We start from the raw sequence: 14,045 nt of genomic DNA, 5'->3' as shown, positions 1-14,045 counted from the left end.
TTTTTGATCCTGTGTTTATTGATGGGCAGCCGTGTTTGTGACTGTATACATATACCTTACTGCAAAAAAATCCATCAAAATTTAGTGGTGTGTGTCCCCTGCCACTGGCTGATAACAACCACTCGATCATAGTCCATTCTGACTCTGTAAAACCAGTTAGAGAGGGCTGTAAAGCAATGTGAAGCGGTATGTAAGTTAAAGTGCTATTGCTATATGTTGCAGTGTTGAGTCAGAAAAAGAATGTCTAGAAATTGTGTGTGTGAGAGAGGGGGGAAGAGGAGAGAGAGAGAGAGAGAATAGATTTACATGCTTAATTGCAAGTCTTATCAAGTGTTAAGATGTTCAACACACCATAGAAATGTATTCAATTGATTCATACACATTTTCTTATATGTGGCTTGCTCCCTCTGGTGGTACACAGAATTCATAACTGAAAATAGTTGGACTGATTTGCAAGTAACTTAGAAGGGACACAAATCTGAGTGCTAATACTGTATTCAATGTAAAAATGAAGCCTGACACATACTAAACAGTGTTTTTCTCCGTTAAAATTGTAAGATTACATAGATTCTGAGACAAGTAGCCTCAGGAGCCTTCCTTAAAAGTTCTAAAGTAATATTTTATATATCCCAAATATATATTGCAATAAGGTCTGCTGACTTGAGTAGAGGGAGGGAGTTGGACTTCCAAGGTCCCTAGCCCTATATTTCTATAATTCTATACAAACCTTTTTAAAAATATATATATATAAAGTTACCGAAAGGCTTCCGTCATTTGTCTACAACTTCAGATTGTACTTTTTGATATCCTACAAGAGTCATAAATAAATTCCGATTTAGAACATGCAATAACAGCATATCTAAACAGAGTGAGTAGAATATTTTACTTAGATAGCATATAGTCATTATGATCACCAACATAATCAATAATTAATAGCAATACTATCAACAAACTGCATCAATGTTTAATGTATTATTTTATTTATTGTTGAAGTCTATGTGGAGTGGTTCTAATAATTAGAGTCTAATTAAAGCAGAAAACAATATTCATTTAAAACCATGAATTCTACAAATTGAACTCCAACTTTCATCATCAACTTTCAGCATGAATGAGATAATGGTAATGAATAAGTAGGTGGGTCTTCAAAAGAGCCAATTTAATCTAATTGTTAAGGCAATGGATTAGAAGCCAGAAGACTGAGTTCTGGTCCTACCATAGGCATCCGATGACTCTGGGGCAGTCACTCTCTGAAGGCTGCCAAGCTTTACAGTGTTTCTGCAGATTTCCATGTGGAAAGCTAGATAGCTTGAAAATGCCACCCCTTTGTATAAGAATTAATGTAGTCTAGGATAGTGTAACTCTTCTCTTCTGTTTGATCTTATGGAAAATTTCAGAGGGAGAGCTTTAACTTTTCAGTAGTTTGGGGAAACTGCAACAGTAGTCTCTTCTTCTAAAGTGTGAAAAGTGATTTTAAAATTATATTAGTTTTTATACTGTTGCTTTTATTTAAATGACTAACTATAGCTTTCTACACAGATAATAATAGGAATAGTAAGCTAAGAAATATTTCTTTGTCTTTCCAGGAGAACAATGGAATACATATAGCCTTGCTCACTTTTACAATGATTTCTGTTTCCTAGCTGTTACTTGACAACATTGCTTTTAAAGGTTTACATCTCAGTACTTTGTTACATATCAGTTGAATTTGAATGTATGTGTTTTGTTTCGTTTTGTTGCCAAAGAGACTCTCAGTGGAACACAATAAACAATGTTTTTCTTAACTATATAGGCACAATGAACAATCATGCTTAAATGATTGAGCGCTTAATACTAAAACAAATTACTTTTCTATTTTCCAATTTCTTTTTTTTCCAAATGACTCCTTAGATTAAATGGATGCTTTCCTTTCTCATCCACAGAGGTCATGTTACCCTTTCTGGCTTGATAAGTTAAATAACCTTCAATGTACGGAAAGTCAGTTGCAATTTTGCTTATGGCAGTGAACTGTTAACATCAATCCAGACTAGTATACTTAGGCTTCAGCAAGGCATTCGACAAAGTAGCCCACATCCTACTTTTTGGTGAGCTAGAAAAATGCGGGGTAGACAGCATCACCAACAGATGTATTTGTAATTGTCTGACATACTGAAGTCAACAAATAGTCCTTAATGGTACTACATCTATATGGAGGGAAGTAAGCAATGGGGTGCCACAGAGTTCCATCTTAGGTTCAATACCTTTCAATATCTTCATAAATGACTTAGATGCAGGAGTAGAAGGAGAACTGATTAAATTTGCAGATCACACAAAGCTGGCAGGAATAGCCAACTCCCCAGTCTTGAACAATGGGTCCTATCCAACAACATGAATTTTTTTTTTTATAAATTTTATTGAATTTACAATTAAAAAATAACATAACAACATTACATATGCAACAGAGAGAAAAAAAGAAGAAAGAAAGAAGAGAAAGAGAGAGGAAAAGAAAAAGAAAAAACGCTCGGTCTTGCGACCGAGAAAGGAGAAAAAGAAGTATAAAAGAGAAAAAAAACAAAGAGACGGAAGAAAAAAGAAAATACGTTAAAACCAAACAGATATTCTTTTTGACAGTCTGCAAGATCCAATTCTCCTACCTTACTTTAAATATACACATCTTATTACTATTTATGCTTAAATTACCCATTATTCCTTGAACAGTTTATCTCTGATATAACCAATTATACCACGCATTCCAATTATTATCAAATGCTGAAGACTCTTTATTTTTAAGAGCTATGGTTAAATTGTCCATTTCTGCGCAGTCACATATTTTCTGAATGACCAATTGATCTGTAGGTAAACAGGATGATTTCCAGCACTGGGCAAATGCTAATCTGGCCGCAGTTAGAATATGAATTATTATATATTTCGTCTTTTTAGGAAAATGTTTATCAGAGATCCCTAGTAGGAAGAACTCTGGTTTGTATTCGATTTGTTCTTTGGTTATCTCCTCCAGCCATTTTCTAATTTTTGCCAGTATTTCTGGGCTTCTTTACAGGTCCACCACATATGAAAGTAGGTTCCCTCTATGTTTTTACATTTCCAACATTTTGGACTAGAGTTTGGGTTCATTTTCGCTAACCTCGAAGGGGATAAGTGCCATCTATATAACATTTTATACATATTTTCTTTGTACGCTGCAGATTTCGTAATCTTAATGATTCTATTCCAGATCTTTTCCCATTCTGTTAATGTAATGCTTCTTCCAATATTCCTACTCCACATTATCATGTTCCCTTTCACTATCTCTTGCTCTAATTCTACCTCCAATAAATATTTATAAAATTTAGAGATATTCTTTTTATTTGATCCTAATAAGATTTTATCTAAGTGTTGTAATTTGCTATAGATTCCAAACTCTTTGATATCTTGTTTGTATCTACTATGGATTTGTATATATAACCACTGATCAATTTTAAATCCCTGTTCCTGTAAGTCCTGTCGAGTTCTTAATTTCCCTAAAGGGTCTAATAAATCTTTATATTTAGTCGTTTTTGTTATATCCAAATTGTTGGGATGAACCATTGCCTCCATTGTTGAAAGCCAAATCGGAATTTTTAAATAATGTTTTTACATATTTTTTTCCAATTAGTTAATAGTGAATCTCTAATAAGATGTCTATGAAAGTACGCCTGTTTAGTTTTCCCCACATCCCATAGAAATGCGTGCCATCCTCTCTGAAGGTCGTGCCCTTCCAAGACTAGAGTTCTTTTGTTCCGTAAATTGACCCATAGATCTTTTAAATTTAACTCTCTCAACATTTCCTTACATGCCGCAGAAAGTTCCCTTTTCCCTTTCTTGTTTTTCCCCATATTACTATGGTCTTTCTGGTAGTCTGCAATGGAGTTAAAATCGCCAATCAAGCAAATGTTCTCTTTTTTCAAAGCCTACTATTTTTTGGTGAAGGTGTTTAAAAATTTCCCCTGGTCATCATTTGGGGCATAGATTGCTACAAGTAAAAATGTGATGTGGTTTATCCAAACTTGTATAACCAGAGTTCTTCCTTCGGGATCCGACCAGATTAATTCTGCCTTTACATCTTGTTTTACGTAAATTGCAATTCCTTTTTTCTTGTGTTTGTCGGCCGGTGCTGTAAAAGTTTACCTAATTTTGGACAAATTAGATGTCTTTCGTCATTTTTCGAAATATGTGTCTCTTGAAGACATATTATATCTGCGTTATGTTGAATAAGTTTTGAGAATATCCTTTTTCTTTTTGATAATGAATTTAATCCGTTTATATTGATGGAGAGCAACTTCTTCCCCTCCACCATTTATCTACTTCTGCTTAGATTTTTGCCTAGTAATGATTCGGTTCTCTTGTTGTTGTTGTTGTGGGATTTGCTCTTCTCTCCCATGTTGTGGATTATCACTTCCTGAAATTGGAGAAAGTCGTTCCTTTTGGGTTCTGTGATAATATCGGACCTCCTGTGGTCTTGTTTTAGGTTCTTCTTTGGTGGGTTGACTATTCTTATCTGTGAGCTGTTGATGAAAAACTTGGGCCTGTTCTAACGATTCTATTTTGATTTTCCTCTCTTTCCATGTAATTAACATCCCTTCCGGGATTAACCATTTAAAATGGATTCCTTCTTTATTTAAATCATTAGCTAAAAATTTATAATCTTGTCTTATCATCCTCACTCTCTTTGGAATTTGTTTTAAAATCCTCATTTCTCTGCCTTTATATGATATTGTTTCCTCCCTAGACATTTTCAAAATTAAATCCCTCAGACATCTCCTAGAGAAGCGGATATGAATTTCTCTTGGACAGTTGTTACGCCTGGCGTAGCTTGTGCTAACCCTATATACCTCATCAAACTCTTTAATTAGATCATCTTTTTCCTTTCCTAGCCATTCAGCCAATATTTCTGCCATCAAATGTTCCAATTCTTCATTTTTGGCTTCCGCCACATTCTGGAATCTTAAATACGCCATTGCTTTGTCCATCTCGAGGTGGACCAGAGAGTCTTCCGTTTCTCTAAGTACATTTTTAAATTCCTCATCCATCCTTTCAAAGTTAGTCTCCATGCGTGTTGTTCTACTCTCTATATCTTTTATTTTCACTTCGTTTCTCTCCATGGCCTGCTGTAGAGACCCTATCTTACCCTCCACCTTCGATATATCCGCTTTCATTTCAGCCTTCAGTTTCCCCATCTCATCTTTCAATTCGCTTATATCTGCTCTAGTTTCTTTGTGATTTTTAATCATCATTTCTTGCATTTTAGATATAGCTTCCTGCAAGACTAATATGGAAGTTTGTATATTAATATTGGGGACATTGGGCTGCTTTTCCCCTATTAAAGACTCCTCGATAGTTTTTTGAGATGTTGGTGGGGTGGCTGTCAACGTAGTCGATAGGGTCGGGATAGCCTTCTTTCCTGTTTTTAAGGCCATAGTTGTTGTGGATGTCATCTCTCTAAGTATTTGTTTTTGTTGATGCACAATTTTAAATATATTATCCCAAATCACCATTCAGTATTTGGGTCCTGTACTTGAAAGACTATTCACGTATTTCAATTTTATATCTCACTCCACAGTCTTTTCCCCTATATCATAAATAGATATCTGCAACAATATTCTAGTCTATGTAATAAGAAAATTGGTCAGCAATAGTACATCAATTAGCACTTTAAGGGCTTAATCTTAAATGTCATAAGTAGTCTAAATAATTTATAAATAGATTATATCAACAAAGTTTATCCCTTTTTACTATTAATACAACAGTAAACTCTTAACTCTTTGATAATAGTGTATCCTCCTCTTTCCCCCAGTAAGTAAAATTATGTAAAGTATTTAGGAGATACAATAGGGAGGCAGGGGGCAAGATAATAAGAGAAGGGGTAGAAGAGAGATTACCACAGCTTCAGAAAATCAACAAACAAACAACAAGGAAGTCATCTTAAAGAGAAAATAGTACCCACTTAGTAAACTTAAGTAGTACCACGTAATAAAGAAAGCAAATTGGGTGAGCTAAAGTTCCATCTTCCAGCTAGAGGTTTCTTTTCAGCCTTCCAATCAGCAAATGGTGAAATGTGCTGACTAATCTGCAGTCCCAAAACCGTCTTTCCCAGCCTACTGTTCGCCTCTGCCTTCTTCCTCTTGCTGCTGCTTCTTCCTTTGCTTTCCAACTTTTAAATCCACATACAAATCTTCCAAAGTCCAATATAATGCTCAATTTATCTTCTCCCCAATATTAAGTAGATGTAATAGTCATGTTATGCTCAGATCTGAGGATTCATAAGACTCAATCAATGTCAATATTCTTTCACCTCCATCGCCTCCCTCTTCTCAAATAGAGTCAAAAAGAAAGGTCCAAGAATCAAATAAAGCCCCTCACCAGTTCCGGACCTCCGATCTCCAGGTTTTAGCAATCTCCCTTTTCCCCCAAAGCTTCCCCTTCACAGGGAAAAACTGTGTTTTCCTTCGCTCTCCATTATAATCTTTCCATTTTCCCAATTGCTTTTCTGGCCGCTCTCCGCCCGACTTCCAAGAGGTGCTTATCACAACCAGGAGAGAAGAATTTATGCTATCATTCTTCTGTCATTCTACTCCCTTCAGACTTCAAAGAATCCAAGATATAAACCGTTTCTCTGTTCCTGTTACTCGATCTCGCAGGCTGTCACTGCTTTGCTTATTCACTCAAGTGGCAGACCGGATTGGAAGCCGCCATAAAATGACAGCTTACTCTTTAGCGCCGAGCTCGGGAGCTTCCCTCTTCACTGTCGGGGAGTTGCCTTCCCCCCTCTGCAGCTCGAGGATCTCCACGTTGACACGAACCTCTCCGGGGTTCATGTATCCCTGGGGGATCGCTCCTGACGCCAGAAAAGGTGTTCGAAGCCTGCACCAGACTTCTTCACCTCCGTTCTCCTGTCCTGCCACTCTGCTTCTCCTCCAACAACATGAAATTTAATGTAGAGAAATCAAGGTTTTATGCTTACAGGTTGCCTAATCTGTACAAATACAGATTAGGCAAAACCTGGCTTAAAAACAGTAACTGTGAGAATGACCTTGGAGTCCTAGTGGATGATCACTTAAATAAATATGAGACAGTAGTGTGCAGCCGCCGCCAAAAATGTTAGCACAATCCTAAACAGGCATAGAATCAATATCACATGAAGCATTAGTACCACTTTATAAAGCGTAAGTAAGGCAACATTTGGGATATCGCATCAAGTTTTGGTCACCAGACTACAAAAAGATGTTGAGACTTTGGAAAAAGTGCAAAAGTGCAACTAAGATGATTAAAGGCCTGGAGACTAAAACATATGAAGAACATTTGCAGGATTTGGCTACTAGGGGGTGACATAATAGCAGTAGTCTAATATTTGAGAGGTTGCCACAAGGAGGAGGGGGCCACTTATTTACCAAAGCCCCCGTAGGTAGAAGAATCAATGGATGGACACTGATCAAGGAGAGAAGCAACCTGGAATTAAGGAGAAACTTCCTAACAGTGAGGAGAATTAATTAGTGGAACAGATTGCCCTCAGAAGTTGTAGATGCTTCATCACTGGGGGGTTTTAAAAAGATACTGGACAGTCACTTGCCTGAAATGGTATACGGTTTCCTGCTTGAGCTTGGACTAAAAGACCTCTAAGATACCCTCCAGCTCTATTCTGATTGAGAACATTGACTCAAAATATTTAGTAAATTCAGAACACTGTCACAAGATGGCAGTAAAATACATATTTTAGTGAAAGAATAAACTTGTAAAGGAATGCATTTTTTTTTCTTAATGATTTTCAAATTTCCTTTTCTTATCTAATGCAGAAAACCTTGTGCCATAAACAGGCTCAAGAGCCTAAGAGATTTAGCTCCCTTTTCCATCTCCGCTGATGTTATTAAAAGGCAAACCTTCAGACAGAAGTAGAAGAGGGGGGGAAAAATCCCCTTGAAAATGGGACCAAATGGATTATGCAGGAAGTACAATGAAGAACATCAGCAACAGTTTGAAATGCAGATGAGTGTTGCAAAAAGCAGCCTTTTTGTTCCGCTTTTGATAATAAGCATTTCATTTTGTTTTCATTTGAAACAGTTTTGCATTTACAGTATATTAACCTAGCAGTATCATGCAACATCCTGGGAATTCAGTGAGTTGCAGTTTTTTTAGTATTTTGTATCTGTTTGCTATCCTTACATTTCAACAAGGCTGCAATTGCTCAACTTCTTCACCAGGCAGAAAGTGTATTGCCATAAATCCTTTCCTGAAAAAAAGAAGACAAATAAAGCTCTGTTTTCCTTAACTGTGTTATTATGAGATGTGTATAACCAGCAGCGGTTTGTAAGCTTCTTCAGCATTTAAAATCCTATTTTTCAGTAGAGACATACAGTATACAGTATCCTCAATTTACGATGGCAGTTGAGATACGAATTTCCATCACTAAGCAATCCCAGTTGCCTTTGTTAACTGAATCCCATGATCGTTAAGTAAGGCAACTTCCTGCTGGCTTCCCACAATCAAGTCAGTGGGGAAGCTGGTAGGAAGTTGCAGATGCCAGGCGAGTCACAAGCAGGCCGACAGATAGGTTGGTGGCTGCTGCCGAATGTGGGGTACATAAGGATATGAGGGAGGTGTGACAATCCTTGGGGTGGTATGCAAGGAAGGTGCAGCAAGCCTTGGGGAGGGGGTGAGGAGGGTGCACAAGGGGTTGAGTAGGCCGTGGCAAGGCTCGGAGAAGGCACGCAGGACTGTATGAGGGTCTGAGGTGCAGCAACGCCAAGGGAGGGCGAACAAGGGCACATGAGTGGTTGGCACAGCATATATGCAGAGAGGCTGGAGGAGGGTGCCTATCACGCCAGTGATTTTTGACCTTTCCTATCAACTTTCCTCTTGGCAAAAATGGTGAATATGTGATTACGGGCACTGTCACCAGTCATAAGCAGGGGTGGGATCCGACAGGGTTAACTACCAATTTGGTCATTTACGATGTGTTTCCCTGCACACTGCTGGTGCGCGCCTGTAAATCGTCATCAGCATGCTGCGTGCAGAGGAGCAGCCTTTCAAAAAGCCCTTTTTTCCTGCTTTTTAAACTGCAGCTGTGCCTCGCATGGCAGCTGAAGTTGAAAAAAATCAGGAAATAAAGGTCAGGTAAGAGCCCAGGTGGGCGGGTGGACAAAAACATCAGCAGACATAGAACCGGTTCTATGTCTGCTGCTCTTCAGAGCTACCGGTTCTACAGAGGTGGACAGAACCGGTAGAAACCCACCCCTGGTCATAAGTGTTCCTAAACTGCAATCATATGACGGCGGGGTTGCTGGAATAGCAGTTACAACCACCATTCATTCAGTACCATCATATCTTCAAACAATCACTGATCAAATGATTGTAAATCAAGGACTACCTGTTCTGATTGTAATGCTCCTTTAATAGTTGTTAAGAAACTATTGGAAATGGGTTTTACTGTTATAGCATTGGTCTTGCTGGCACAGGGATGCTTGTGATGCTATTAGAAAATAATTAATCCTTTACAGAACTGCATTTTAACTCCAGCCTTAGGATCCAGTAGCATTGCCAGAGTCATTCCATAGCAGCAGCATGACATTGTCCCAAAAGAGGACAGTCCATGAATGCACTGGCAGTTTTGCAGATGCAACCAGTTGGCCTAGGCATGTGTAGTAAGTTACAACAGTGTTAAAATATTTGACATATGCATCCTGATACCATTGTGAAAATGATGTGCCCATATAATTGAAGCCATTAATTTGCATTCTAACATCCGATCCAACAATTTGAATTATGTTATTAAGTTGCATTATGATGCAACTTAATGTTAAAATTTACCCTGCATTACCACCAACATTACCACCCAATGGTCACCCATGCTGGCTAAGAGTTTACATTGCTGGGCATCTCATGTCTCCAGGAATCTCCTTGACAGTTACTTTGGAGTCTATAGGAAAGTGGTTAAAAACATGGAGGAAGAAAAGTAAATTTGTCAAGGATGGTTGGACAGCCAGAATGCAAGATAAAGTGGGATAGCCTCCCACCTGAGATTGAAGAGATCCCTATTCTTTTAGCCTTCCAGAAGTCCACAAAGATCTGGCTCTTAACCCCTTGCATTGTCTAGGATGAGGGCTAAGCTGGGAGTGGTTTGGTCAGGCATCTTTGGTGGTTTAGTTCTTATTCTTTTATCAATTGTGAGCTTCCTAGGCTCCTTATATGAGATTGCAGATTCCATCAGCCAAAGATTTCGACTGATGGAATTGGAAGATGGGTCTTCTCTGTTAACTGCCTCTGCTTTGTGCAATATTCTCCCTTTGGAGATTAGAAAGGCCCCAACGTTGTGGCCCTTTTGCAAGGCTCTAAAAACTTGGCTATGTACTCATAGTTAGGGCTATGGATGTGTTAAAGGCCCTGTTTCTTGATTTACTGTTAGTTGGTTGTCTGTTTTATTTTCTGGCTGATTGTTTTTAGTTGTTTTTAACAGTTTTATAGTTTTAGAATTGCAAGCCATCCAGAGTCACTTGGTTGAAGTCGGAGAAGACAATTTGAAATATCAATTAGCAGTTTGGGGCTAACCTCAGATTCATATTTGGCCTGAATACAAGACATTACTTGTGCAAACATTATAGACTACCCAAATGTGATCTGAGTTAGCATCATATCATTGTTTTATAGAAATTTCAAATTCCTCCAGTTGTGTAAAGGAGGTAAAAAAGCAATCAGATACACTGAGGAATATTGTTATGCCTTAATGCAGCCAAAATATCTGGAAAGAAAACAATTATTATAAGTAAATCCTTGGAAAAAGTAGGCTACCCCAGTACCTCAGATCTCATGTTAAAAGTTGATAATTATAAAGTTCATTGTAAGCATAATAAAAAAGTTAAAAATAATAGACTTGTTTCTGTTTAATATCCATTTTAAAAATGATTGTAAGTACAAATACACAGTCATATAAATTAGTAATTGTTTAAAAATAATGAAGGTAAGCTGTAATATTTTACAGTATATATGGTGGGTGGTATTTGTATTTCTGCTACATAATGTTTTTCAAATCTTGATCACTTACCAGATAAGCCAAGAAAAATTTGCAGAGCAAATTTAGTTTCTGATTTTGTTGCTGAAGTTTTAAGTTCTCCACAGAATTCTTAGCCTCAAGATATTAAAATATTTGGTGGCCATTATGGAATATTTAAAAGTTATCAAATCGTAGCGGTAAATATTTCAACTTGGTGTATGAGTAACAGTTTTGCTTATATTTGGGGGGAAAAAATCTTTCCTTGAACTATTTTTCCTCTGACAAATCATTCAAATATTTAACATCTTCCTTTAAATGTAACCAATATAACAAATGTGATCAAGTAGCAAAATCAGGCTAAAAGACCAAGTAGTAAACAAGTTCAAGCTAATTTTGCACCATTAACTGAAATATCTGAAAGCAATACAGGTAGTTAACAGCCATTTAAGAGGTACCATGCAAGTCAAGACAAAGTCTATAGGGGCAGGGTGGGTCAGGAAGGCTGTGGAAGGGTGGCCAAGAGGTGCCACCTGGGATGGGGAAAGCTATGCAGGAGTGGAACAAGTTGGGAAGGGTGTGGGGGGGGGGGGGAATAGGTCAAGAAGGGTGCACAGAGGCATACAAAAAGGATATGCTATCTCCCTGATCCATCCTTCCTTCCTTCCTTCCTTCCTTCCATCCATCCATCCATCTATCCATCCATCCATCTCTCCCCTCCCCTTCCCAGCAGGCAGGTAAGTGGTTACTGCAAGGCGGAAAGAAGTGCAAAGGATTGTGAGATTGGCTAGGTAGGTATTGCAGAACATTGAAAATGAAGATCACATTACTGCATAATCAGCCAGTTGCACTGAAATAGCCACAACTTTCTCAGATATCATTCCCTCGGGAGTCCTGGCTCCCAGATTTGGGACATATTCTGTAAGTCAGTCGATCTGAAGTACCTTGGTTCAGAAATCGTTGCCCTGGGGTGCACTGTTTTGCTCAGTTAAAGGTCATGATGAGAGCTGTAATAATATATAGCTAAGTTCCAGCAAGGGAAAGAGGTAAATGCCAAAGAAAGTATTTAAAGCCATGAAGAATTTGAGTGGTTTTTTTGTTTGTTGCTGTTGCTATTTTATTGTTTGGTGGTGGTGGTTTGTTTGTTTTTGCAACAAGTAGTGATAGTTTTGTAAAATTCCCATGGTAAAAAAAATGTCCTTGAAGCATACTGAATACATCAAAATATTTGCAAAAATATTGTCTCCGTCCCTGTCCCTCCTTTTCCTCCTCCTTTCTAGGATTTTATCTTTCTGAAACCATCCTAGTTCTTTGATTTGGGTTACGTCTCATTTACTATTAAATGTTTCCTGTAACTGCCAAATACCAAAGTTTTCTTGCTGCTCCTTGTTTTGTTGCATCTCCTAGTGTTGTGGTTCTCCAGCAGCAGGTGCGGACAGCTGAGGTCTCTGACAGCGAGGACTCGGATGAGGGGCCTGCATGTGATGCAGGGATGGGGCCAGGACTATCAGAGAGTGGGGTGCTGCTTTCAGAGGTTGTGGAATCTGGCAGCAGTGACCCCATGGAGCCTATGCTCAGTGCACGGGCACACAGGGCTACTCGAAGGAAAGAGCAGCTGAAGCAGCACAGGCGACTCAGGAGTAAGGCTGGAAGGTGATTGCCCCTCCCATAAGGGATAAAAACCAGCCCTCGGGGATGTGTTCTTTGCAGGAAGCAAAGAAGTTCTTTCTGCTCAGAGTCCTTGTTGAAACCCTGCTTACTCTGATTTGTTTTTTGAAACTTCTGGCTTTCGATATTTATCTGCAATTAGTCTTTTGATCAACCTTGAAAGGGCTTGCTCTTATCTGGGACAATTAGGTTTGAATGACTCTTGACTGTGAATGCACAGAATTCACTGCGCCAGATTAAAAAGGGTTGCTTTTATATATACTTTGTGTTTGTTTAATTTGAACAAGGTTTGGGTCAGAACACCTAGAAGGTATAAATAGTAGAGATAGAATGAAAAAGTTAAATAGAGGGGTACATTAATTGGCATCTGGTTTTCAGGCCTAGAATGAAAACGGTATAAACGTCCACCCACCAGCAGAGGAGATTTTGCAACATCTCAGAGTCTGTCAGCCTTCAGTGCTTACTCATTTTTGCTGTGATTGTGCAAGTGCCCAGTTTGAAGCATCTGCCAGATGGTCCCTATTTCCTATTGGAGCGCTATTGGCAACTGTTGTGGCTCTTGCAGCCAGTGCTGCCGAGAACTCTGGCTTTGCCTTTTGCATTTGTGCTTCTTCCTCCTCCTGTTGTGATAGTCAGACTCTTGGCCTGGCTGGTGCCTTCAGACATGAGGTAACTTTTTCCAAAGGGAGCTGAATGATATGGAAAAGTCATGCTGAATGGCAAATAGGAATCATCTGTGGGTTTCGTTGGAATCAGATTTATAATGTTTCTTTCCAAAGCATTTTATAAATAGATAGTTTTTCCCCAAAATAATGTAGTGTGTACATTCCTTTACAACACAAATCTTTTCTAACACATTTTTTTTCTATCAAAATTCATGTGCAAGGTAGCTGAGGAATTCTGGGACTTAAGTCCACAGGTCTTAAAGTTGCGAAGTTTGAGAATAAATAAATATTGTCTTTGAGTTTGTTTTTTGGCTCCAGGCAACTGTCTGGATAAGTTCCTGCTGTTTTCAAGTGAAAGTTTCAGAATTTGTTTGCAATTGCTTTCTTCTTAGGTCTAAGAGAGTGACTAGCCCAAATGTCTTCAAATAGAATAGAGCTGGAAGGGACCTTGGTAATCTTCTAGTCAAACCCCTTGCTCAAGTGGTACCATTTGCTCAAACCCTGTACCATTTCAGACAAGTAGCTGTCCAGTCCCTTCTTAAAAACCTCCAGTGATGAAGCACCCACAATTTATGAAGGCAAGCTATTCCATTGATTAATTGTTCTCACTTTTAGGAAGTTTCTTCTTAATTCCAGGTTGCTTCTCTCCTTGATTAGTTTTCATCTATTATTTCTGGTTCTCTGATGCTTTGGAAAATAAGTTGATCCCTCTTTTTGTGGCA

General features: G+C 38.5%; 1 protein-coding gene across 1 annotated transcript in view; it reads left to right on the top strand.

Moving 5' to 3' along the window:
- The window catches only part of NT5DC1 (5'-nucleotidase domain containing 1), a 75,185-nt gene that overhangs the window by 35,564 nt on the left and 25,576 nt on the right, over nt 1–14,045 (top strand). The window lies entirely within an intron of this gene.

The sequence above is a fragment of the Pseudonaja textilis genome, chromosome 1 (genome assembly GCF_049901715.1).
Source record: "Pseudonaja textilis isolate UNSWEBS1 chromosome 1, rPseTex1.2, whole genome shotgun sequence".
In the NCBI taxonomy this organism is placed as follows: Eukaryota; Metazoa; Chordata; class Lepidosauria; order Squamata; family Elapidae; genus Pseudonaja; species Pseudonaja textilis.
Note: the sequence above shows the minus strand (reverse complement) of the source record. Positions and strands in the feature narration are given on the sequence as shown.